This window comes from Arvicanthis niloticus, chromosome 19, assembly GCF_011762505.2.
Source record: "Arvicanthis niloticus isolate mArvNil1 chromosome 19, mArvNil1.pat.X, whole genome shotgun sequence".
Classification (NCBI taxonomy): domain Eukaryota; kingdom Metazoa; phylum Chordata; class Mammalia; order Rodentia; family Muridae; genus Arvicanthis; species Arvicanthis niloticus.
Genome location: NC_047676.1, coordinates 33,518,045 through 33,540,723, shown reverse-complemented (window position 1 = coordinate 33,540,723; position 22,679 = coordinate 33,518,045). Strand labels below are relative to the sequence as shown.

The following is a 22,679-nucleotide window of genomic DNA, read 5'->3' as shown; positions in this document are numbered from 1 at the left end:
TATTTATTTATTTAATTGTGTATGAGTGCTCTGCCTGAAGGTGTGTAAGTGTGCTGAGCAGGTACCTGGTTATCTGGGGAGGTCAGAAGAAGGTGCTGGGTTCCCTGAAACTGGAGTGGTGGACAGTTAAATGCTGCCATGTTGGTGCAGGGAACCAAACCCTTGTCTTCCCGCAAGAGCCAGTGCTGATAGCTGCTAAGGTATCTCTCCAGCCTGAGTCTAGGCTTTTAAGTAATAGCCTGAAGTAGACTGTCTAACTTGATTACCTCTTTAGTAGGCTATTAGTTGGCGGTTACCAATCCATTTGCTACTGAGAAAGTCATTGCTCAGAGAATTTAGGTCAGCTGCCCAAAGTTAACCATCTGGTAAAAGGCAGATTCAGTGTTTTCTGGCCACCATTCCAAAGCTATTTACCATAACCATGCTTTATTAGCTAGGAATTAAAACGCATGTTTCCATCAGATTCACTGTATGGATGGGTTTGCTAACAGAATATTTGCTCTAAGTAACCTGGAAGATGCGTTTATGGGCTCCTAGTTCTAAGTAGGCTCTTTCGCCAGGCATCTTGCATGTGCCTCAGCTTGGTAGGGAACAACACAATAAATTAAGCCATAGTGTTCAGGCTGTCCTCTGCCAACCTGGTGTGTGCACTGTGTTTCCTTTCCTCTGTGGTGCCAGCAGAGATAGGCTTCAGATTCCACCATTTTCTCTTTTATGGTTTGCATATGGAATTATAGCCCATTAACGTGCCCGTGTGACACTCTTCCCTGGCCTCTCTTTCCTTCTGAGACAGTGTTGCTCATGCAGGCTCAGTGGATTCAACTCTTTTGCCTACATCTCCCAAGTATTTAAATTCTATTCCCTTTTCCTCATTAGAAAAGTACCAAAGAACTGATTTGTCTACCCTAGAGGTTCAAAAGCTGCTTTGTCTGCACTCTTGCTATGTGGCACCACATGATTGCCTGTTAACTCCTCTCTTCCCGTTAACAAGAGGTCTCTTGTTTGGAGTAATTAGCCCTAAGTGAGCATTTAATTGATAAGGCTTCAGGATTCCCTCCTCTCTTGGTTACTTTCAATATCTTAGGCCAGAAGCTCAGGTCTCTTAGTTTTTAAATGCTTTTGAAAAGCATTGGCTTGTTAGCTACTTTTCTGTGCTGGTTATTAGTCTAGATTGGAGTGTCGACTGAAGGGTTTTTTTCCTGGTTTGTTGAGTCCTTGGAAGCTTGAGATCCGTGCTTATCAATTTCCTGTTTTCATCCCAGGGCCAGAATGTGATCTCAGGGTGGAGCTTCCTCCTCTGAGGTCCAGGATAGAGGAGGGGTGACTCCCTAGAGGAAGCAGAGGCTTAAGCCAAACTCAGAAACTCAGGGAGTTGTTTTATCCTGTCTCCCTGGGATCTCTCTCTCTCTCTCTCTCTCTCTCTCTCTCTCTCTCTCTCTCTCTCCTTCTCTCTCTCTCTCCCCCTCCCTCCCTCCCCCCCCCCCCCCCCCCGTGTCATTTTGAGTGTAAGATCTTTAATACTGGGAACCTTAGGGAAGAGGGAGGTGGTAGGCAAGAGCTAGTGCCAGGATGCATTGTGGAAAATGGGTTGGGGGTTGGACAGCCTGTGGGCCAGACCCAGTGAAGGTGTGCAGAGGTGGCCTGACCCAGCACACTGGCCTATCAGACATATCACCTTATGCCTGGTGAGAGGTTTTTATTTTAATTTTGTAAAAAGTTACTAACTCCAGGTTAGCTGATAAGTCTAATGAATGAATGACTTTACTTTTCTAAGTCATTTCTGATATTTACATATTTATTTTGCCACAAGAGGGGAAAGGGTGTAAACATAAGCCAAGACATATTTAATCCCATGACATTACTGATACTGAACTCATGCTAGTACACGTGACCTGCAGGAACGTGGTCAAGTCTCTGATGTTACGTTTCTTCCAATGCAATCCTGAGAGAGAACAACTGCTCTGTCTCTGTTACAAAGGTTTGGTGAGGATTAGAATGACTTCATTCACACTTTTCAGTGGTCATCAAGAGTCTGCTCTGTGTCCCCTGTGCTGTAGGCAGTGAGGCTTCTCAGTGGGCAAGACCAACAAGGACTCTGTCACCAAGACACTAGCATCATAATGTGTTTTCTCAGTTACAACCTTCCCTGGAAGTTCAATAGGGAAAACAAAGAAAAAGGATGGAAACAGGGGCTAAAGTTCTGCTTGCTTATCCCAACTAAGCTTCCCAGTGGACTTTGGAAGATCTGCTTGAAACTCGCATCAAGAGCTATCCTCACACACACGTGATGGACATAAGCGGAGAACCTGAGTCACTCCCAAGTTTGTAAGTTCTCTTTGTGCTAGCTGCTGTTGGTGCTGCCCAGGCAGCCATTCCTGGATGGGGTGTCTGTGGTGAGGGATGGACTCCAGCTCCCAGCTGTCCCTGCATCTGAAGCTTTGTCCTGGGCTTCTGAAGCCTCCCTGTTTAAAGGTGGTATGGGAGACTTTCTTTCCCTGACTTAAGGTGGAACAGCTCAGAGTGACCTTGGAGTCAGCCTGAGGCTGGGCTTCGGCTGGACTCTTATGGTTGCCTGTCTGTTCTGCCTCCTTCTCCTGTTGTCATGACTCCATACAAGTTTCGTCAGGGGACATTCCCTTGATCATTCCTTTACACAGGAATCCGTATCTCAGAAGATGACACATCTGTCTTATCATCTGGATAATGAAAAAAACAAAGAACAAACAAACCAGAGGATAAGCACGAAGATGTGTTACCAACTTCACGAATGTTCTTTCTTAAAACCAATCCCAGTTCTTTAAGGTCCTAGGCAAATAAGAACCCTGTTCTTGTGGTGAGAAGACATGGGGTTGAGAACAGAGGTCATCTCTTTGGGTTCTGATTATGCGTTTCCATCTTTCACTGAAGTTCAGGTGACTTGGTGAGCTGTGAGCAGATGTACTGTCCGAGTTCTTTTTGAACTGGCCCCTTCTTAGTGTGTAGTGTGGACCCTTTACCCACTTTTTAAGAGACTGATTAAGATTCCAGTGAGGCTGAACAGTTGATGAATTACTGTATGAACTACCATTGCTTTCTGCTTTGTTTTGTAAATTCACTTGGATACTTGAAATGTTTGCCTTTGGTCATATTTTAGTTCCAGAGCCAAGACAGAAATATATAAAGCAGAACAATTTGTTTTTCATAAATTATTTATGTTAAAGTGATTTTTTTTTTAACTAAGACTACAACTAGATAGGGGTTTTGTCTGAAACAAACATTTATATCACAGGAAAAAAGAATCTGGTGGTGCTTTACAGTATCTGCTCTGTCAGCTCTGTGGTTCAGGGAGACTGTCCACAGAAACAGGGCGGTTTCGAAAAGAGAATTCAGCACAAACTGGAAATCTTCTTGAAAAACAGCAGAATGTTAAGTAAGCAGTAAATAACCACGAATGATGAGGAGGCCAGAGGAGGCCAAGGAGGCCACAGAGGAGGCCACAGGAGGCCAGAGGAGGAAGGCTTTTGTGCTCGGCCTGAAGGGGAAGACAGGGCACAGTCTCTAGTCAGAGGGGAAAGAGAGCTGTTTGGTGGTCCTGGTGGCCTTCAGTAAAGGAATGTGGCCATGCCAGGCACAGCCTCAAGCCAGGCAGCACCAAGATAGATCTCTCTCCCCTCTTCTCTTTCAACCTCCTGCTTGTGCCCTGCATGGGCTGAACTAACTAGAAGCTCAAAGTAAAAAAAACCTTTTTGGATACAGGCCTGGGAAAGGGCTGAGAGGATGGGGATATAAGGAGACCTGGTGGATATTCTGCAAGGTGCTGGCAGATTCAAATGAGCTAGTCACAGACCTTTAACAGAGTCAGCAAGTTGGCTTCTAGTCAGGAAATACTTTAGTGATGAACATTGAACAGCAGTTCAGAAACAGGCGAGAAATGAAATCCTTACACGTAATGTGACTTTTATGTTCTAGGAAACTAGGGACCCCAAATTTAAGGATTTGTAATATCATCGTTGTTTTTTTCCTGTGATGGGGTTCAGTCAGGGAAATGCAGACTCTGGCCCTAAAGTTATTCAGTAACCTGGTCTCCTTGTGACATAAAATATCAGTAGCATTAAAGAAGAATTTCTAGTATATAGCAGCAACATAGAGACTCCCCAGCGCGTGCACGTGCACACACACATACACACAGACACACACACACACAGACACACACACACAGACACACACACAGACACACACAGACACACAGACACACAGACACAGACACACACACACAGAGACACACACACACAGAGACACACAGACACACACACACACACACACACACACACACGCTTCCACCCTGCCTCATGAGCCACATGAAACATAGAATCCTGTCAACTCAAATCCTGAAAAACAACTGTCGATAGCTCAAAAGGGCTGACCCACAGGTGATCTGCGAAACCCAGTAGCACATAGAATCTGCTAGTGGAATTGTGAAACCTAAGCTGCAGACCTGTGTGTTTGGCAATGAGTAAACATCACATGATTGTGTGTGTGTGTATTCATGTATACGTGTGTGGTTTTGAAGGTTAGAAACAGGGCTGGGGCTGTAGTTAGTGAAAGAGCCCTTGGCTGGAATGCACGAGGTCCTAGTTTTAATCCCTATGGACAAACCCAAAGCCACCCTCACAGGATCCTAGTCAGTTCTCATCGCAGTGACTCTGTTATGGTCTGAGTTTGTGGGCATGGGGCATCCAGGTGCAAATGATAGGGCTCCTGTCCCCTTAGTACTGGGAGCACTTCGGTACCAGGAAACCCCTGTTCTCTGTAGGCTAAACACTCTGTCAGAGCCCAGGCCTTGAAGAGCTCTGGCTTGGTCTATAAGAAATTTCATCCGAAATGTTGTAGCTCAATCTCAACTTGAAACTCCATATGAAGAGTGAAGAGCTGGGCGGTGGTGGCGCACTCCTTTAATCCCAGCACTTGGGAGGCAGAGGCAGGCGGGTTTCTGAGTTCGAGGCCAGCCTGATCTACAGAGTTAGTTCCAGGACAGCCAGGACTACACAGAGAATCCCTGTCTCGAAAAACAAAAAAACAAAAAAAGAAGAGTGAAGAATTGACATAAATTCTTAGCCAAAGGAGAGAAAGCGTGAAAAGAATGGGTTTTTGCAAAACAAGAATTTTGACTTTCAAAAGGGGCTTTTCAAAAAAGATCACCTGATAGCAAGGCCGTACGCATAGCTCAATGGTAGAGCATTTGCCTAGCATTTGTGAGCCCCTGGGCTTAATTCCAGCATAAAAAAGAACTGGACCCAAATCAAAAATTCTCTAAGCGTCCAAGGCTCTGACGTGTGTTCTTTAAAAATTAGAAGGAATTGTTAGCCCACCAAGGAAGAAAGAATGGTTAACTAGCTTTCTTTAAGCAATCAATTCTTCCAGGGAAGAGGCCTGTCTGAACGAGGGGCCAGTATATACTCCGGCAAGAGCCTTCCCTGGGAGTGAGGGAGGATTTACAGGATGCTGGCTTCCTCTGCAGGGTAAAACAGAGATGGTGGTCCCAAGCTTTTGAAAAGGGCAAGTAAGACAAAAGGATCCATCAGGCATGGTGGGACATACCTGCTATGTGGGATAAAGAATTCAAGGTCAGTCTGTCCTTTTTAAAAAAAAAAAAAAAAAAAAAAAAAAGCGTCAAAGGGATCAGGAAGCTGTGCAATGAACAGGCTGTTCCCATTCCGCTTTTGTTTTCAGAAGCTTCTGTGTTTCTGGTAGAAAATGGTGCCTTTCAAGTGTCTATTGTAAACAGTGCTCGGATGAGAGAGGAGGATCCCACTTCAGAGGCTGCAAACAACAGGTCAATTTAACAAGTATGCGTGCGCAGCTAGTCTCTGAGGACAGGGACAAGATAAGTGACAACACAGAGGTCAAGGGTCAGTCAGTGAACTTCCTAGTTTTTATTTCTGGCAGCAGCACGCTAAAGAGGTCTTTGAACTCAGGGGACTGTTTCAAAGCCCAGCTGCAGTCTCTCTTCCTGTCTTCTTAGCCAGGAACTGGAGTCAGCAGGTTGATGCCTTAAACTTTGCTGACTGTTTGTCCAGATTGTGGAAACGATACTTAAAAAAAAAAAAAAAAAAAAGAAAGAAATGGCGTTTTTCTTTTTATATTTGAGTTTTTTAACTAAAACTTGCATTTATTTTATTTTTTCCTACTCATGCTTATTAGTTCTTTGAAACCTTCTCATAATATTTCTTATCATATTCACCTCCCCTGACTCCTCCCAGATCCACGCCCTTCCCTATCCACCCATCTTTGGGTCCTTTTTTATTTCAATAAAAAAAGCATTGGTGGTTTAAATACGTTTTATTAATGGAAAGTTTGCATGGAAGAAAGCATCTGGACTCAACGCTGAAACACAGCTTTCTTTTGGGTTCGCACATGAATTAAAGCCTTTAGCTACTGAGAATTGAGAAGGAGCCAAAGGAGACTTGGCTGGGCCTGCCAGAGAGGGAGGAAGGCAAGAAGCCACTGCCCTGGGGCACAGGCAGGTGGGAGAAAAGCAAGATAGGACAGGCACAGCAGGAGGAGAGGCAGGGGCTTCCTGCTCACCACTCTCTTCACAATGTATCCCTCCCATTACACCAGTGAGCAGGTCTCTTCTATCTCCGCAGACAGTTATGTTCAACACAGCTAAGTAACCTGTGTTGGTTCCTACCTTGGGAGTCTGCCCAGGACTAGTTTATTTTAGACATATTTAAGCACAGCATGTCTGTTGAAGACTTATTCTGGTGATAATTAACTCAATCTTGTGTGCATGATAAAGAACATATAAATCTGTTTGAGGAACAGTAAGCTAAATAAAGACTCTTTGTAAAGTAAGTGTGTCGCTTTCTGTATAGATGGGTTCTGTAGGCTGGCTGAAAGGAGCAAGGGTCTGTGGGAGGGTCTGGTGTGATCTCTGGCCACACAGACAGCACAAAGGTCACCAGAATGCACATCCATCTACTCCCAGCTTTCTGGATGGAAAGCAGGTACAACATTCCTTCCCTTGATGGAATAACACTATAAGCTAACGTTCCAGGTTCCCCTAGTACTTATCGATATATTTCTCTGCAGCTGGTGAAGTGAGCCAACTGAAGCCAGATTAGATTATATTAAAGGCAGGTTTATTAGAAGCTGCTCTCAGGTGGGTGAGTCCACTAGCCCCAAGGATTGAGGCCAGGGGAGTTGCCATGGGGAAAGTGGAGGGTAGGGGAGGAAGAGAGAAGGGGAAAAAGGGAGAGAGAAGGTGGAGAAAGAGAGAGGGAAAGGGAGAAGAAGGGAGGGAGGGAAGGAGGGATGAAGGGAGAGACAGAGCAAGAAAGAGTGAGAGAGCAAGAGAGAGAGAGAGAGAGAGAGAGAGAGAGAGAGAGAGAGAGAAAGAGAAAGTGTCTGTATTATATAGGGAAGAGCTTCTGGAGGAAGGGCAGCCCAGCCTCTGGGCTGGAAAGTTCAGGGTTGGCAGGGTTGGGGGTAGGTGTGCCAGGTAGGGACTGAGGGATGCTGGGAGGACCAGGTCTGCTTTGGCATGTTAAATATGCATCTTAGTCTCTTGTTCCTGAAAGCAAACACTTGTCTGTGACCACAAGGACCCCTTTGCCACATACTTCCTGTTTCCTGTCTGTGGTTGGCACACACACCACTATTGAATGTTTCCCTTGGTTGCTTGCTTCATCAACTGCTGATCTCATGGTTTCCCTCTCCTGATTTTAAATTTGTTGACTGGGGCACTGTGAATAAGATTGGCAAATGATTGACCAGAAAAAAAAAAAAAAAAAAAGCACAGGTATTAACATGTACACTGTGTATTCATGGGGCTAGGGGTGGGGGTGGTGAGGTAGGGGTGGTGACTCTGAGGGATGGTTACAGCCTGGACTCATACAGAATCTCTGGAGAAAACAATGGTCCTGTAGAGAACTGAGAGAACAAAAGGGAAGGGATCTTGAGCTTCCAGGGTGGCACAGACTGCAGGAAGGAATCCTATGTGGGTGACCAATGGAGATAGAGAACGGTTAGCTGGGTCAGCCACGAATATATATATATATATATATATATATATATATATATATATATATATATCTGTCCCTTTTTATATATAATATATATGTCCCTTTTTCTGAGTTGATAAAGCATGGAGCTGTCTTCAGCTATTGAGTAAAGAAACCTAAAATAAAACTGAAAAAAAAGAAAGAAAGAAAGAAAGAAAGAAAGAAAAAGAAAAGAAAGAGAACTGCTGTCCTCCCTGACAGTAAAAGCGAGGTAAAAGGACTTTACTTGTGTCTGCTTCTTTTAAGTTACCTACCCTACAACAATCAGCATGTGAAGCTGGCATGCTTTGGGGTGATATATTCTGCTACTTCTTCTGAAAGAAAAAAAAAATACATAGTTTTGTGGTGCTCGTCTCTTCCTGTAAAAAGCAAGCAATAACAGTCCCCTGGGATGCCAAGGACACCTGAGTAATTCATTCAAAGCACTTAGGAGCCAGCTAGCCAACAGCCAGTGTAAGCAGACAGCAAATGCTACCAAATTTTCTACTTAGGAAATCCTTTGAATTTCTCTAACGGAGGGAGGGTGGGGGAGGGTAAGAGAGTGAGAGAGGGTGAAGGAGGATAAGGGAGGGTCAGGGAGGGGGATGTAGGGAGAGGAATTGATCACTGCCTGGAGGGGGAGGGAGGCTACAGATATAAACTGCTATTTGTTAGACTCCTCTTCCTTCTGGAAATGCCTGGAGATTGTTGGGCTCAGTTGCAACAGCTAACCACACCCAATAGTAGTTGGTTTTTGCAGGTAAAGATTCTTGCCTCCAAATTGGATGATCTGAGTTTGAGCTCCAGGACCCTTATGGTGGGAAGGAGAGAACAGACTCCTGTAGGTTGTCTTCTGACCTCCACGCACACACACCATGGCAGGTGAGCTGCATACATGTACACATGCATACACAAAATAAATACACAAAACACATAATAAAAAAAAAAAAACAGAAATACTTAGGAAGGCTTGCTTCAAGTGAAGGTGATGGTGCTTGGGCCTATAAAGATTTATAGAGGGCCATGTTGAAAGGAAAATCACAATGGAAGCATCTCTGAAGAACTTCTCAACCTGGAGCCGGGAGGCCATTAAGTGGGCGGGACTTATGGATGAGTTTAGCTCCTACCTAGAAATGGGAATGTTTATTACCTCCTTGACCACAGACACCTAAGCAATCAGAACCTATTGGATCTGAAGGCTTGGGATAGCATCACGGGAGTATTAGACTCTGTCTTAGGTACACTTCCATTCTGTTTCTGCATTCTTTCCTCCCATCAGCCGAGTCTTCTTTCTTTATCCTATGCACTCAATAGGTCATATGTGCTTCTGCTTTTTCTACATTCTGCAAAGCACTCATTCAAAACTCTCTGAGCTATTGCCCCCAGACCTACAATCCTCAGACCTCAAATAAGGTGGATATATATATATATATATATATATATATATATATATATATATATATATATATATATATAAATTGATTAACCCAACAGATTTTTAAAAAGCAAATATCCAGGCCTAGAGAAGACAAGTATATGATGTTAAGGAGTAGGCTGAGGGAATGTCTTGAGTTTTCAGAGAAAGCCCAATTTAGCTTGACTTGAAGCTGTGGGAAGAACTTTGCTTCTCCAAGTATAAGGGGGATTTGAGCCCAGGGAAGCAGGAAAGAGCATCAGTATTTCCCAGGAGAATCCCGAGACAGAAAGGGTTAAGGTCAGAGATCATGCCAGGAACTGACATTATTTCCACCATGGAAAGCAAATGTTTACTTTTATCTGACAACCCCTGGACTTTGAAAATATACTGTTTACCTGGAACAAGTTGTTGAAAACCACAGAAGGACTTTGAGACTAGGCTCCTGTATTATTAGTTCCCAACAGCCCAGATTAAAGCTCAAACCAGTTACTCATGCTGGCATCTCCATTACCAAACTGAAATCAACTTATTTTCATATCTCCCTAGAAGTTAGGAGAAAGGAAATAATTATAGTTCTTGAACGTTTTTGAGTATGTGACAATGAGTTTCTAGTTCTGAAGTAAAATTGAAAGACATGTGTTAAGGCGGAGCCTGTGGCCCTTACATATAATCCTAGTACTGAGGCAGGAAGATCATAAATTTGGGTCCAGATTGGGCTACATAGCAAGACCCTGACTCTACCTTCTATCCAAACAACCAAGACCATAAAATACCTATAAAGTCTTTCAAACTAAATCCAAAACACACTGTGTTAGTAGGAAGTAGACTCTGCTCCTCCTGAACCATCTCTACAGCTCCTTACCATCTGAGCCAAGATCTTACTATTCAGGCCCAGCGGGTCTCAGACTTTTCTAGTCCTTCTTCTGAGGTTACAGGCATGCACATGCATGCCCAACTAGAGAATCATCCTTAATGAATGAGATCACTCTGGTGGTTCCTGATTAGGAGAACAGATTTGTTTTTCAGGAAGAAGACCTCCTCCTTGGTGTGCAGACAAAACAATTGCCCAAGAAGAACCGGGCCTTCCTTATAAGAAAGGAAAGGGATTACTCTATACCGTTCCATGGGTTGTAAGTTGGGAAACCTGTTTCAGCAGTTCACAGCCTGTGTGTTGCCAACCCTTTGGGGGATTGCATAGCAGATGTCTACATTCTGATTCATAATAGAAAATTTACAGTTATAAAGTGGTGACAAAATAATTTTGTGGTGGGGAGGGGTCACCACAACATAAGAAACTGAGCTGTATTAAAGGGTCGAAGCAGTAGGAAGGTTAGGCTGGAATGAAGTCTGATGATAGAAAAGGACACTGTGGCTTTCAGAGACCAGACCAGGAGGACAGTGGGTTCTAGGCTTAATGCAATCATCTAAGGATTTGGGATAAACACACATTGGTATTTATTCAAATAATGGATCCTCTTGAGATGGCACACTTAGTTTGCTGGTGTTCAATTCTTTGTATGAAACATAGCTGGGCAACAGAGGCTGGACAGTTCAAATGGAAAAATTAAAGCCTTAGAGACTAACCTAGAGTATGGGCCAGGGCTGGGGTATCCTCAGAGGGAGCAGGGCTGGGGTTGTCATCAGAGGGAGTAGGGCCCTTGGGGTGTCAGGGATGCTAAGTAGACTGGAAAAAATTACTAATTCTCTTCATTTGAGTTTTATAAGCTTCAGTGTTCTTGGATAACCAGGAGCGTGTCTCACTGGAGACGCTGGCCAGTGCCTGGGAAGAGATTGTGGATATGATGTACATATGAAGATTGGAACAATTCAGTGAAAAGGACAATGCCTCCATGTTTCCACACAGATTCATAGTGGTATCTCCAAAGAAAGGGTGGGATGGGATCATCTTTTAAAACACAGTAGGGCAATATGGGATCAGAGCTGCAGCCAAAGAGTTAAATAAATCAGGGACACAACTTTGGCTGCATTTCCAACTTGGTCTGGCTGGCCATGTGATGGAGATGCAGAATGCATTAGCTGAACAATGGCATCTATTCAGTAACCCAAGCTAGCTCTGAGTTCCTGCAACAGAATTCAAACTTTTCTCACAGCAGCACCAACTGAGAGGAGGAAGACAACTCATTTAAAACAGTCTTTACAAAAACCTGTTAACAGTTTTAAGGAGAAATTGTTTACAGATTTCCACCACCGACTTAAATTACTTTTGTTATAATGGTATGCTTTCTCCTTTTTTTTTTTCCTTTTGTGGCTGCGCTTATTGAAATTGCTCTATTCCGAGTGTCTATCTTTGATCTTTCGACACTATGTTAAAGATAACCTGAGAGTTGCCGCACATAACCTTTGTTCTAGCACTTGTGGGGTAGAGACGTGAATCTTTCTGAGTTCGAAGCTAGGTTGGTCTACATAAGGAGTTCTAGATCAGCCAGGGGTGACACAGTAAACCCCCGTCTCAGAAAAGATTTGTAAGAAAACATTTGTTTATTTACATGTTTGACATATATGGGTGCTTTGTCTATACGTATGCACACCCGAAGAGGGGAGGGCATTGGATCCCACAGGACTACTGTTATAGACAGTTGTGAGCTCCTATGTAGGTGCTGGGAATTGTGAACCTAGGACTTTTGAAACAGCAGTCAGTGCTCTCAACTGCTGAGCCCTCTGTCCAGCCCCAGAAGAAAGATTTTGAAGTTGGGTATTACATAACATCTATAATTGGGTCTTGTTAGTTTTTTGTGTGTGTTTGGTGAGCTTAAATGACAATGGAAAGAGCACAGGATAAATTTGTGGAAGTTAAGAGACTATTTGTGATACCTTTGTTATTTTGTGATGTGTCACACTGCTGAACAGAATTAGGGAGATTCTCCTAAGTACCAATACAGAGTCCCTGACAAGAGCATCGTTAGGAGACGAGCTGTGGCCCGTTTCAGCTGGGCTCCTAAGAAGTCAGTTGACCTTCCTCTAATGTCAGGCTCCCTGGGGATAAATACACAGTTAAAACTGAGTTGTTGGAGCTTTTAAAAAATTCACTGGAGATATCACTCAGCTCTGTCTGTTGCTTCCCATATAAACACGTATCTTCTAAATAAAATGATTAGACACAGAGGCCTGAGGTTTTTTTTTTTACAAAAGTACTTCTCAAATGGTTATCTTGCTTCATGAGAAAATGCTTTGTGACTCAGTTGCGTTTGTCATCTTTCCATGCTGTGACCAAGTACTTGACTTAACCTACTTCAAGGAGACAGGATTAGTTTTCACTCATGGTTTTAGAAGTTTCTGTTTGTGTTAGTTGGCCCCATTGTTTCTGGGTGGGTAAGGAGATGGGCGGTTGTAGTGAGCAATGCTACTTACCTCATTTGATGGAAAAGAGGAGGGGCCTGGGGAGGGGAGAGAACATAGTTCATAAGGGCTCCCCTCTAAGGATCTACTTCCTTCAGTTTGGTCTCACTTCTTAGATTTTATGTTACTCCAAATATCACATCAAATAGTGAATCCATCAGCGGGAATCAACTGTACTCTAATGATTGATCCATTTGAGTCCTTTAAACCTCATGTCTGAATCTGGCTACAGTAAGACCTGAGCTTGCAACACACGGAGGGGGCATTTCATATCAAAATGATAAAAGTATTAATATTATTGTGGAAATTGAATCTCAAAGTTTTAGCAACTTAGTCAAGGCCACACAGGTAAGTGAACAATCTGGAGTCTGATAACTTGATCTGAGTATTCTCATTCTAAGTCCCTCCATGTTTTAATCTGCTTCTTTAGGCAGATAGCTCACGGAACACGAGGTATTTGCTGTTTGCCCACTTGCTAGATGTGCCTTGGGTTTCTGGAAGTTCCAGTGCACATTTTATTTAGTGTGAACACTACCAGATAGTCCTTGCTCCTGCTGTGGTATTACGGATTCTCCCAGAGCATTCCTCATTTGGAATCACTTGATTAGACAGCTAGGGCTGTGTGTGTTGCTTATACAGATATCCTGCTTCTAACCTTCTTGGGACACCTAAATCCTGCCTTAGACAAGGCTAGCTGCTTCATTACAGGCTATAGGATTCTTAAGTGCAAGGAAAGGCTTTGGTACTTGAGGGTGACCATTAGATCAAAAGTGCTGGAATTATCCAGACACTGTTAGCAACAAAGGATTTCTGACCATACCTTAAACTTTGTTAAAATGAGTTTGCATTTTAACAAGACCCCCGTATGACTCACATACACGCTAAATATGAAAAACAATGTACTAAATCCAGTCATCCTCAGTATCTCCTCAAAGTCCTTCATATTTTTTTTTTAACTCAACATCAGCTGACCTGGGCGATTTTGATAATTCCTATGGGCCGTGTCTAACCAATGTTATGGCTGTTGCTCGGCCAGGTAAGGCTGTTGTCCACAAACAAGGTCCACTTTAAACCATTAACAATATGAAGTCATGAAAAGGTGCTTATCTGTTAGATTACTCTTCCTGGAACTTGGCTACACTGACAGGTACAAGCTGGCTCTCAGAGTCACATAGGGACACGGTCTCTAGAGCCAAATGCATTACACTTTCAGTATCCCACACGATATCTGCAGTGTCTCAACATTTGATTCATTGCAGGATTTTTATGGGCAATACACTTCATTCTGCAGCATCTCAGGAATACAGGCCGTATCTTAATAGAAAGGTAATAATGATAGATCTGCAATCAGGCTTCCAGGCTGGTTGCTCAGGAATTTTAAGTGAAGGAAATATGGTTTCTCTGGGCACAGTTTTTGTAAATGAAGGAATTAGATGCAAGGACTCTTAATATAACCACATTAAATCAAAGAAACAGGTCATCACCAGACAGGGTTTCATCAATTATCTTTATGTCGGTTGTAAAACAAGGCTGCCGTCATGGGATATCAGTTTATGAAAGTTTCCTAATTTGGCCATGACAATGATTAATACAAGGACCTGGGAAGGACTTTGAGAGATTGTTTATATTACTCATTGGGGAGAAGCTGACTGATAGCTATGAATTAGATCACAGTGATTGCAGATGGTGGCTGTGAGCTTGACTCATGAGCTCAAAGTTCATAAGCCCCTGGGACACTTTATAGACGCAGAAAACAACATTAAATCTATTCCCACTTCTGGAGAGACCTGCCTACCTAGGTGAACCCAGCTTTATCAGTTTGGCTTCTTTGTATACTAAAGGCTAAGTGATTATAGCTTATACAATTGAATAAAACCTACTTGAAAGCACCATACACGTTCTTAGTTCAAAACAAGTTAATTCTAAGATATTTTTAAGATACAGAAAATAATAGCTAAGACATGTAGCTACTGGCTAGTAAAAACATTTTTCCATTTTTAAGAGATTTTTTTTCCTCTATAGAAATTTGTTATAGCCATAGTTAAAGTCATAGCTATGCCTACATCTTCCTCAGAACATGATTTTGCAGTGTGTGTGTGTGTGTGTGTGTGTATGTGTGTGTGTGTGTAAACATTGCCAGGTCCCCTTAGGCAGTTTTCCATGAACCTCTCTACACTTCTCTGTGACTATGTTTTCTGTGAATTTCTGGAATTTCCTTGATTGTGTAATCATAGACTCTTAAGTGTGGAGCAACAATACCAAAGTAAGCACACTCAGTAAAGACACACTCAGGGCAAATGCATATAGTGTAAAGGCTAGTATGCCTTTATCTCAAATAAGGTATTAACTGATGAGAAGCAGAGTCAAGGATAACATTTTCACGATCTTGTTATTTTGACGGAAATGTTTGCATTGTTATGAATTTGGAAATGCATTATATTTTTCAAACAAAAAAGTACCACAGCTGTCCAAAGAAATGACCAGCTGACTTACATATCCTGCATTTTCCTTCCTTCTTTCTTCCCTCCCTCCCTCCTTCCCTCCCTTCCTTCCTCCTCTCTTAAATCTTCTTTCTTCCCTCTCCTAAGTCTCTTTGCTTTGCTTCCCAGAATCCTTTGCTAAATAAACCAAGTCCCTATCCCACAACTGACTTCTGGTTCAAATAATTTGGGAATAAATTATAGGGGGTTTTATTGCTTAGTCCAAAAACATGATCTAATTATTGTTGGTTTTGTTTTCTTTTTCTCTTTTTGCGTGACTAGTTTTGTGTTTTCTGTTTATTTGTTTTTGTTTTGTTTTGTTTTCTGAGACAGGAATTCTCTGTATAGCCCTGGCTACCCTGGAACTCATTTTGTAGACCAAGCTGGCCTCGAACTCAGAGGCCTACTCATTATTAAGCTTAATTCACCTTCCAAGTGCTGTAATTAAAGGTTTGTGTCACCAAGCCCAGCTCAGTTTTGCATTTCTAATATTTGAAAAATATTTCATGTTTGAAAAGGAGTGTTCCCTAACTTTCTGAGTGTAGACTGCTACATATGTCACTTAGATTAAGTTTGCTAACTCTGTTGTTGAAATCTTCTAATTACTAGAGCTTTGCCTTTTTGATAATTTTTCTGAAAGAAATGTGTGCATGTTGCTTTATAATTGTTTATTTTTGAGTTTGCCAGTTTTGATTTCTATATTCTTAGGCTATATTTATAAGTGCACATAGTTTAAAGATTAGCATGTCTCTTGTTTCAAATAGTACAGTTTGCCCTAACAGCTATTGCATTTCCTAAAATAGTTTATTCAGTTATGGTTTTTGTTAATGTGTTCCTGGCTAAACATCTGCCATCATTTTCTTGCAAATTTGTTAGCATAATTTTGATTTATTATGTATCTCATGATCAACACATAACCTCTCTCTCTCTCTCTCTCTCTCTCTCTCTCTCTCTCTCTCTCTCTCTCTCTTCATCCAATTTGCAAACTGCTTTGTGTTTAACTGAGAACTTTGATGGTCAGGCTGTCTACCATCTTATTGCATTTCTATCTTACAGACTTTCTTGTGTCTTTTTTCTTCTTTTGACTTCAGGGCTTAACAAACTTACATATAAATAAAGTTTTGTTGAAACATGAATAGAGTTCATTTAATTCTGTATAGTGTAGCGCAGCCTAGTGTAGTGTATAGCAGTGGTAGAGTTGTTGTAACAGACATCATGTGGCCCACAAAGACAGAAATATTTGCTATTTACCCTTTACAGAAAAAAAAATTCCCAATCTGTTTTAAATGATTCAAGTATTCTTTATCTTTCTCCCTTTAGAGTTAAAGATCATAATCTTGTTCTAATAATTGTTAACTTTACATTAAAAATCATATTCTGAGTCAAAATTAATATGTCTACTTTTAAAAGAGAAAATGAATGTTGTTAAATGTATTGATTTATTTGCATATGAGTATATGGTTTGTGTTTGTGTGCATTTTTTCTCTGTGTGTATGGGTGTGTATGTGGGGGTGTGTGCATGTGTGGGCATGTATGCATGTGCTCATGTGTGCACTTCATGACATGCTAACAATGGTCTGAAAACAAGTTTAGGAGCTAATTCTCTCCTTCCACCATGGATGTCAGGCTCATGATAGGTGCCTTTACCCATTAAGCCATAACATTATCCCTACCTATTTTTTTCTTACTGGCAAAACAATTACTTCAGAATCTTTTAGTCTTAATCACCTTCCCTAACTTCTAGTGTTTTAGTTTTATTCCACATAAATTTCTCTCTCCAGAAGCAATGTTATTTTCACAAATAGCCAATGTGTATTTGCCTATCTAACACATCCTTTGAGTCATGCAGAGTTGTATGTCCCACTCTTTCTTTTCAAGGTTGATTGATTATTTCTAATGCATTTCTCTGCACAGGTCTTTTAATTGTCATTGCACATGGCATATATGTAGAGTTGTTTTAGTCTCATTCACTCTTTCTCCTAATTTTAATCTTTTTTTGAAACAGCTAGGCTGTGTCCCTCAAGCAAGTCTGGAAATAGAAAATAGCAATTCTCCTGGCTCACCCCTGGCTTCTTGACTTCTGTCATTAGAGGCATACTCTACTAAGCTGGCCTTATTATCTCTCTTCCTGAACTATAATTTAGCAGATACTTGTCTTTAATATTTTTCTATTATTTTGGGGTCCTTTCCCTTGTGAGAATTCTGCAGTTTTCAGAGTGAGTGTGTGAAGATTAAATTACCTATTAAGTAACTAGCAAACAGTGTTTTTTACTGGTTTGTCCCAGAGACTCCAAAGTACAGATGTTGAGCATAACTTCCTGTTGTTTAGAAGCATGTGATGTTAGTCTGCAAACATGAGCAAATCTGAGAATGTTCTATTATTTATTTATTACACAATCAGAGACTCACAGCCTGGTGAATGTTAATATTTTCTGGGAGTGACGACAAACTTTAGAACAGATAACAGCTATAAAGGGCCCACGGTTATTCACAGTGCAAGAGCCTGACTTCTTTGCAACAGAGTGGCAGCAATGAAGGTTCTGTATTGGTAATAACTTCCCCTGGGAGTGGCAGAGCTGGCCAACCATGTTCTCAATGGCTGCTTCTCTTTGGTCTCTCTCTCTTTTTTTTTTTTTTTGTAGTTTTTTTTAATTTAATATTTTATTTACATTTAAGATACCTTCCCCTTTCCCCATTTCCCCTCCCTAGAAAACCCCTGTCCCATGCCCCCCTTTCCTTTTTGCTTTTATATATATATTTTTAAAATGTTAATCAAAGGATTTATAAGTTTGGTAATGCTCAATCGGAAGCGTAACCCAATACCCAACCTAGATATAAAACTATCTTTGACTGGTGGAGACCTGTGAACATCTGCCTCCATGCCCCCTCTCTCTTTCTCTCCCTCACCACCTAGCTTCTCCTCTCCTTCATCTTCTCTCCTTACTCCATCTCTTCCTCTCAATACTCCTTCCCACTTAGCTCCTCCTACATATCACTCTTCCTGTTAAAGTAAAACTTTTCTCTCAAAATAAAGTTAGAGCATACTTATTCCCAAAGTCAGTTGGAAGCTATTCACCTTCATCAAGTCAGGTGAAACTGACTTGATTTCTGAGGAGTTACTGGTTTAACCAATGACCATTGTCCCCCCTGTGTGCTCTCTGCCTCAGACTGCTACCTGTACTGTGTATGTACTGGCCAACAAAGACGGTCCTCAGCTTCTGTTAGTTGATCCCGCTACTCCCAGAGCTGAGAATGGTGCTTCTCTGTGCCCACACTGCTTATGCAAGTAACATGATTTATGTGTGATACATATTTTATTTTATTTCAAGGAATCTGGGAGTTTGGCACGTACCAATCAGAGAGCAGTTGTGGCCAGCCCCAAACAAAAATGCTGAATGTCTCCACTGGGGGAGACATCACTCATGTTAGTGTATGCTTTTTGTTGTTAGAGAAAGGAGCACACTTGAGTAATCCATCCCAAAAGGAGAGGGCATAGACTCTTGCACATGGATCTATCTAGATTCAGCCTATCTTTTCCCTTAGGGTCTGACTGTGTGCCTTTGTAATTACATTGCTGTAAAAGATCTTAGCCATGAGTCCAAATGTGCTAAGTTCTGAGAGTTCCAAAAAGTCTCTGTAAATAGAGATGGTCCTGAGCATCTTAACACAGGTCACTGCAACTAATCAACCCATTCGATTATATGTGAGGGATGGAGAGAGAATCGTAATTTATGTTCTTCCCAGTTTATGGAATGGTCTACAACAGTGGTGCTCAGTTCTGTCTGAAAAGCAGAATATTATGCAATGCCTATAAAAATTAGACACCAAGCAAGATTCATTAGAATTTTAGAATTAGAATCTCTAGGGCCTTGAGGATGATGTGTTTCAAGGTTCTGTATTGATTCTAATGTGCAGAGTGGTGACCAACGCTCTGAAGTGACTTTTCCCCTGCAGAGCTTGAGGCAGCAGCTTCCCTTAGAAAGAGTCTGTAGGCCTGGAAGGGATCCATCTAGTACAGGGTGCATTTCATAAGTGCATTTTCAAATTCAAAGATGAATTTTCATACTGAAACAAATAGTTGGGTTGCTTAGTTGAGCGGATAAGCAATGTTCTTGAAAAAAATGTCATGTGGGGGGGTTTTTGTTAGAGCCATAGTCACAAACACTGAAAGGTATGTAACTAACTAAAACAACATTTTGCTATTAACCTACTTTTTTGAACATATGAACGTATTATAAAATAAATAGTCACATCTGTTTCTTGGGGTTATTCAATAATCCAAATTCAATTGAATTCTCATCAGAGAGTTCCTGTTAAAAGATAGTTGGTTGGTAAGTAAGTTGTAATAAGCTAGCTTGTAGTGTTATATGTGCTTCTCTTTCCCCAATTTCACAGCCAAGTGACCCTGTGGGGATGGGGTGAGGGTATTTTCCTATGTCTCCCTGTCTCTGGCTTCCCCACATTCTGCAGTGAAATACTCTCAGACAGCAACTGCACAAGTGCTCCCAGCTCCCTGCGGAATTCTGTCTGACAGATTTCTGTGCTACACCCTGCTCATAGCAGATGCCTGGCAACTATTTAAGATGACCAGGCATGATGACAATACTACTAAAAAAAGGGCTACTGTAAACAGGTGAGAGACTATAACCCTCCCTGCCACGTGTCTTTCTGTGCAGCCCAAGCTGCTTCTTCACACACCATTAGATAATAACAGTGGCTTTCCAAATGGAGAAAGCTTTAGCATGTCTCTGGGAAGCATCCTGATGCTCTGCTAAAAAGCAGATTTTTCTCATATCTTTGGGGTTTGTAATAGCCATCACCATCCCCAGCCCTACTGCAGCATGGCTTCCTTCAGTTTCCCTTGCACACTTGGAGCTAAATGGATGTAACTGTGTGGTTTTTAAAGCTTCATCCTTCAGCAACCTATTTATTTATTTATTTATTTATCCCCCAACCCCATGTATTAGATGCTGACTCAAGCTTTTCTCATTCTCCCATCAGAACTTGCTCTGGAAAAGGACCGAAACACATTCATCCTAAGAACTTCAGATTAAAAATCTCTGAGGAGTTTCTGCATGTTAGAGAAAGCACAATGAACAAAGCTTCTGAAGGTAGAAGCTGCTCGGTGGTGGAGGTGATGGTGCAGGAGGCTTCTGGATGCTGACTTTCTGATCACCTTGGTACCTTACTGGAGTATCCTGTCACTTAATCTCATGCTGTCAGCCTTTCTGGGACTCAGATGTGTGGGCTTGGGGTATGGATGGTCCTTAGACAGCATTCTAGAAGAACAAACCTCAACTCTATTCTGCTCTCCAAAGCATCTTATTTCATAATTTCATGTTTTTCTTTCGACATGTCAACCAGTGCATCTGGCAGCTGTGCAGCAGAGTCAGCAAGTCTTAAATTTGGCAACCCCTTAAGTTTAAAGAAGAGTTCTCAGGCCTGACTCTGCTTTTGCAAGTGTTCCAAAACACAAGAGTCTTAAACTTGCATGAAATTATACACTAAGAAGCTAAAGAAATGAAAAGATTGTCCAAGTCGAACACCATAAGGCCAGAAGACATTCCTATGTGTGAGTTATTTTTATTTTAGGAAATAAAATATAATAGATAACTAACAGAAAGACCATGCCAAACATTCTGCAAAAGTAATATGCAGAATGACCTCATTGTGTTAAAACACAGGATACATACGTATATGTGGATTATTTATTGCTTTCTTGCACACGGTCCGATGTTTTGCTTTATATGCACAACCGACAGAAACCCCGAGATAGTTCTTCTTCCTTGCCTCCTTCTTCTCCATGCTCTTCGTGGTACTACTCACAAAACCCAAGTTATACAATCAAGCTACATACCTACCCGCAGATTAATGAGTGAAGAAGATACTGGGTCACATGTGTGCAGTGGAGTTAGTTGGAAGAGAATCAACAACACCACCACAACAACAACAAAAAAAATGATCACAATTCCACAAGGAAACCTACTAAAAACAAACCGCCAGAAAGGCTGGAGGTGGAGAGCATGAAGTTAGCCGCTAGACTGAAAGAGTCATTTTTTTGTATCAGCTTTTATCAGGAATATTAAACCAAAGTTTCTTTCTTTTTAAAAATGGCCATCCTGTCAAAATGCCTTCAAATTTTTATGTTTCTACCTATAGAGCTGGACTGGTCTCAGCCTTGGTGTGTGTACAGTAGTGAGGGGAGAGGCTCCTAACTGGTCAAAGAGCAAGTGAAGTTCCTAAACACATGTACATACGAGCGACACTAAATGGACTTAGTAGGGTGTATGTATGTGTATATATGTGTATGTGTACAAATGTATATAATAATAATAATTATCGAAGAAGAGGTTTTGATTTTGAGAGATAGTTGGGGAAATGAGAGGAAGTAGAAAGGAGTAGGGAGGGATAGAAATTATGGAAATAATAACACATACAAATTTATCAAAAATGTTTATATGAAGAAATAAACGGCTGTGAGCGCTCAGTCCTAAGTAGACATTGTCACTGTTGTTTGTTTTTGAGACAGGATCTCATTGTATAGCTCTGGCCGGTCTGTGACTTGAAATCTAGACCAGATTGTCCTCGAACTCACAGAGATCTGCCTGATTCTGCCTCCTGAGTGCTGGGATCAAAGACATGTGCCCTCATCTAGCTAAACAGGACATCTTCATTAAACATCGCCACTACTACCAAGGCTCAGAGAACATCGTGGACGAAGTGGCCATAGTAATAGTGCAAAGCTGGAGGATGGGAAGGGATGCTGTGATGTGAAGTCATCTGGATGTGGATGTGGGTTCTCGCACCCATGAACTCAGCAGCTGTAGCCACCTGAATAAAACCTGCACAAGATCAAGCAAAAAAAAAAAAAAAAAAAAAAAAAAAAGATCCCACAATAGTTGGGGTGTGTGGAGGTACTTATGAGGTCTGCCTTATTTACTTTTTTTATTGCTGTGATATGACACCATGACCAAGACAACTTACAGAAGAAAGAGTTTATTTGGGGCTTATAGTTTCACAGGGTGAAACTTTCATGGTGGGAGGCATGGCAACAGACAAGAAGGTATGTGGTTGGAACAGTAGTTGAAAACTTACATCTTCAAACACAACCAGGAGGTAGAGAGAAGGGGGAGGGGAGAGGGGAGAGGGGAGAGGGGAGAGGGAGAGGGAGAGGGAGAGGGAGAGGGAGAGGGAGAGGGAGAGGGAGAGGGAGAGGGAGAGGGAGAGGGAGAGGGAGAGGGAGAGGGAGAACAAGAGAGCTAATGGTGTAGGCTTTTAGAACCTCAAAGCCTGCCCTTGATGACACATCTCCTCCAACAAATCCATAACCCCTAATCCTCCCAAAATAGTTCCACCAGCTAGGGACTAAGATGGGGAAGGATATTGTCATTCAAATTACCACAG

At 41.8% G+C, this 22,679-nt stretch overlaps 1 long non-coding RNA gene across 5 annotated transcripts; it reads left to right on the top strand.

Moving 5' to 3' along the window:
* Positions 1–1,539: 1,539 nt before the first annotated feature.
* Positions 1,540–22,400, top strand: LOC143435068 (uncharacterized). Of its 5 annotated transcripts, XR_013105034.1 has the most exons (3): positions 17,687–17,812; positions 20,277–20,847; positions 21,805–22,400. It is a non-coding gene; the product is annotated as an uncharacterized LOC143435068 (long non-coding RNA). The 5 variants fall into 5 exon arrangements; XR_013105035.1 differs by lacking the exons at positions 17,687–17,812; positions 21,805–22,400 and adding an exon at positions 1,540–2,325 and having other exon boundaries at positions 20,277–21,774; XR_013105032.1 differs by lacking the exon at positions 21,805–22,400 and having other exon boundaries at positions 17,669–17,812; positions 20,277–21,774.
* Positions 22,401–22,679: the final 279 nt, after the last annotated feature.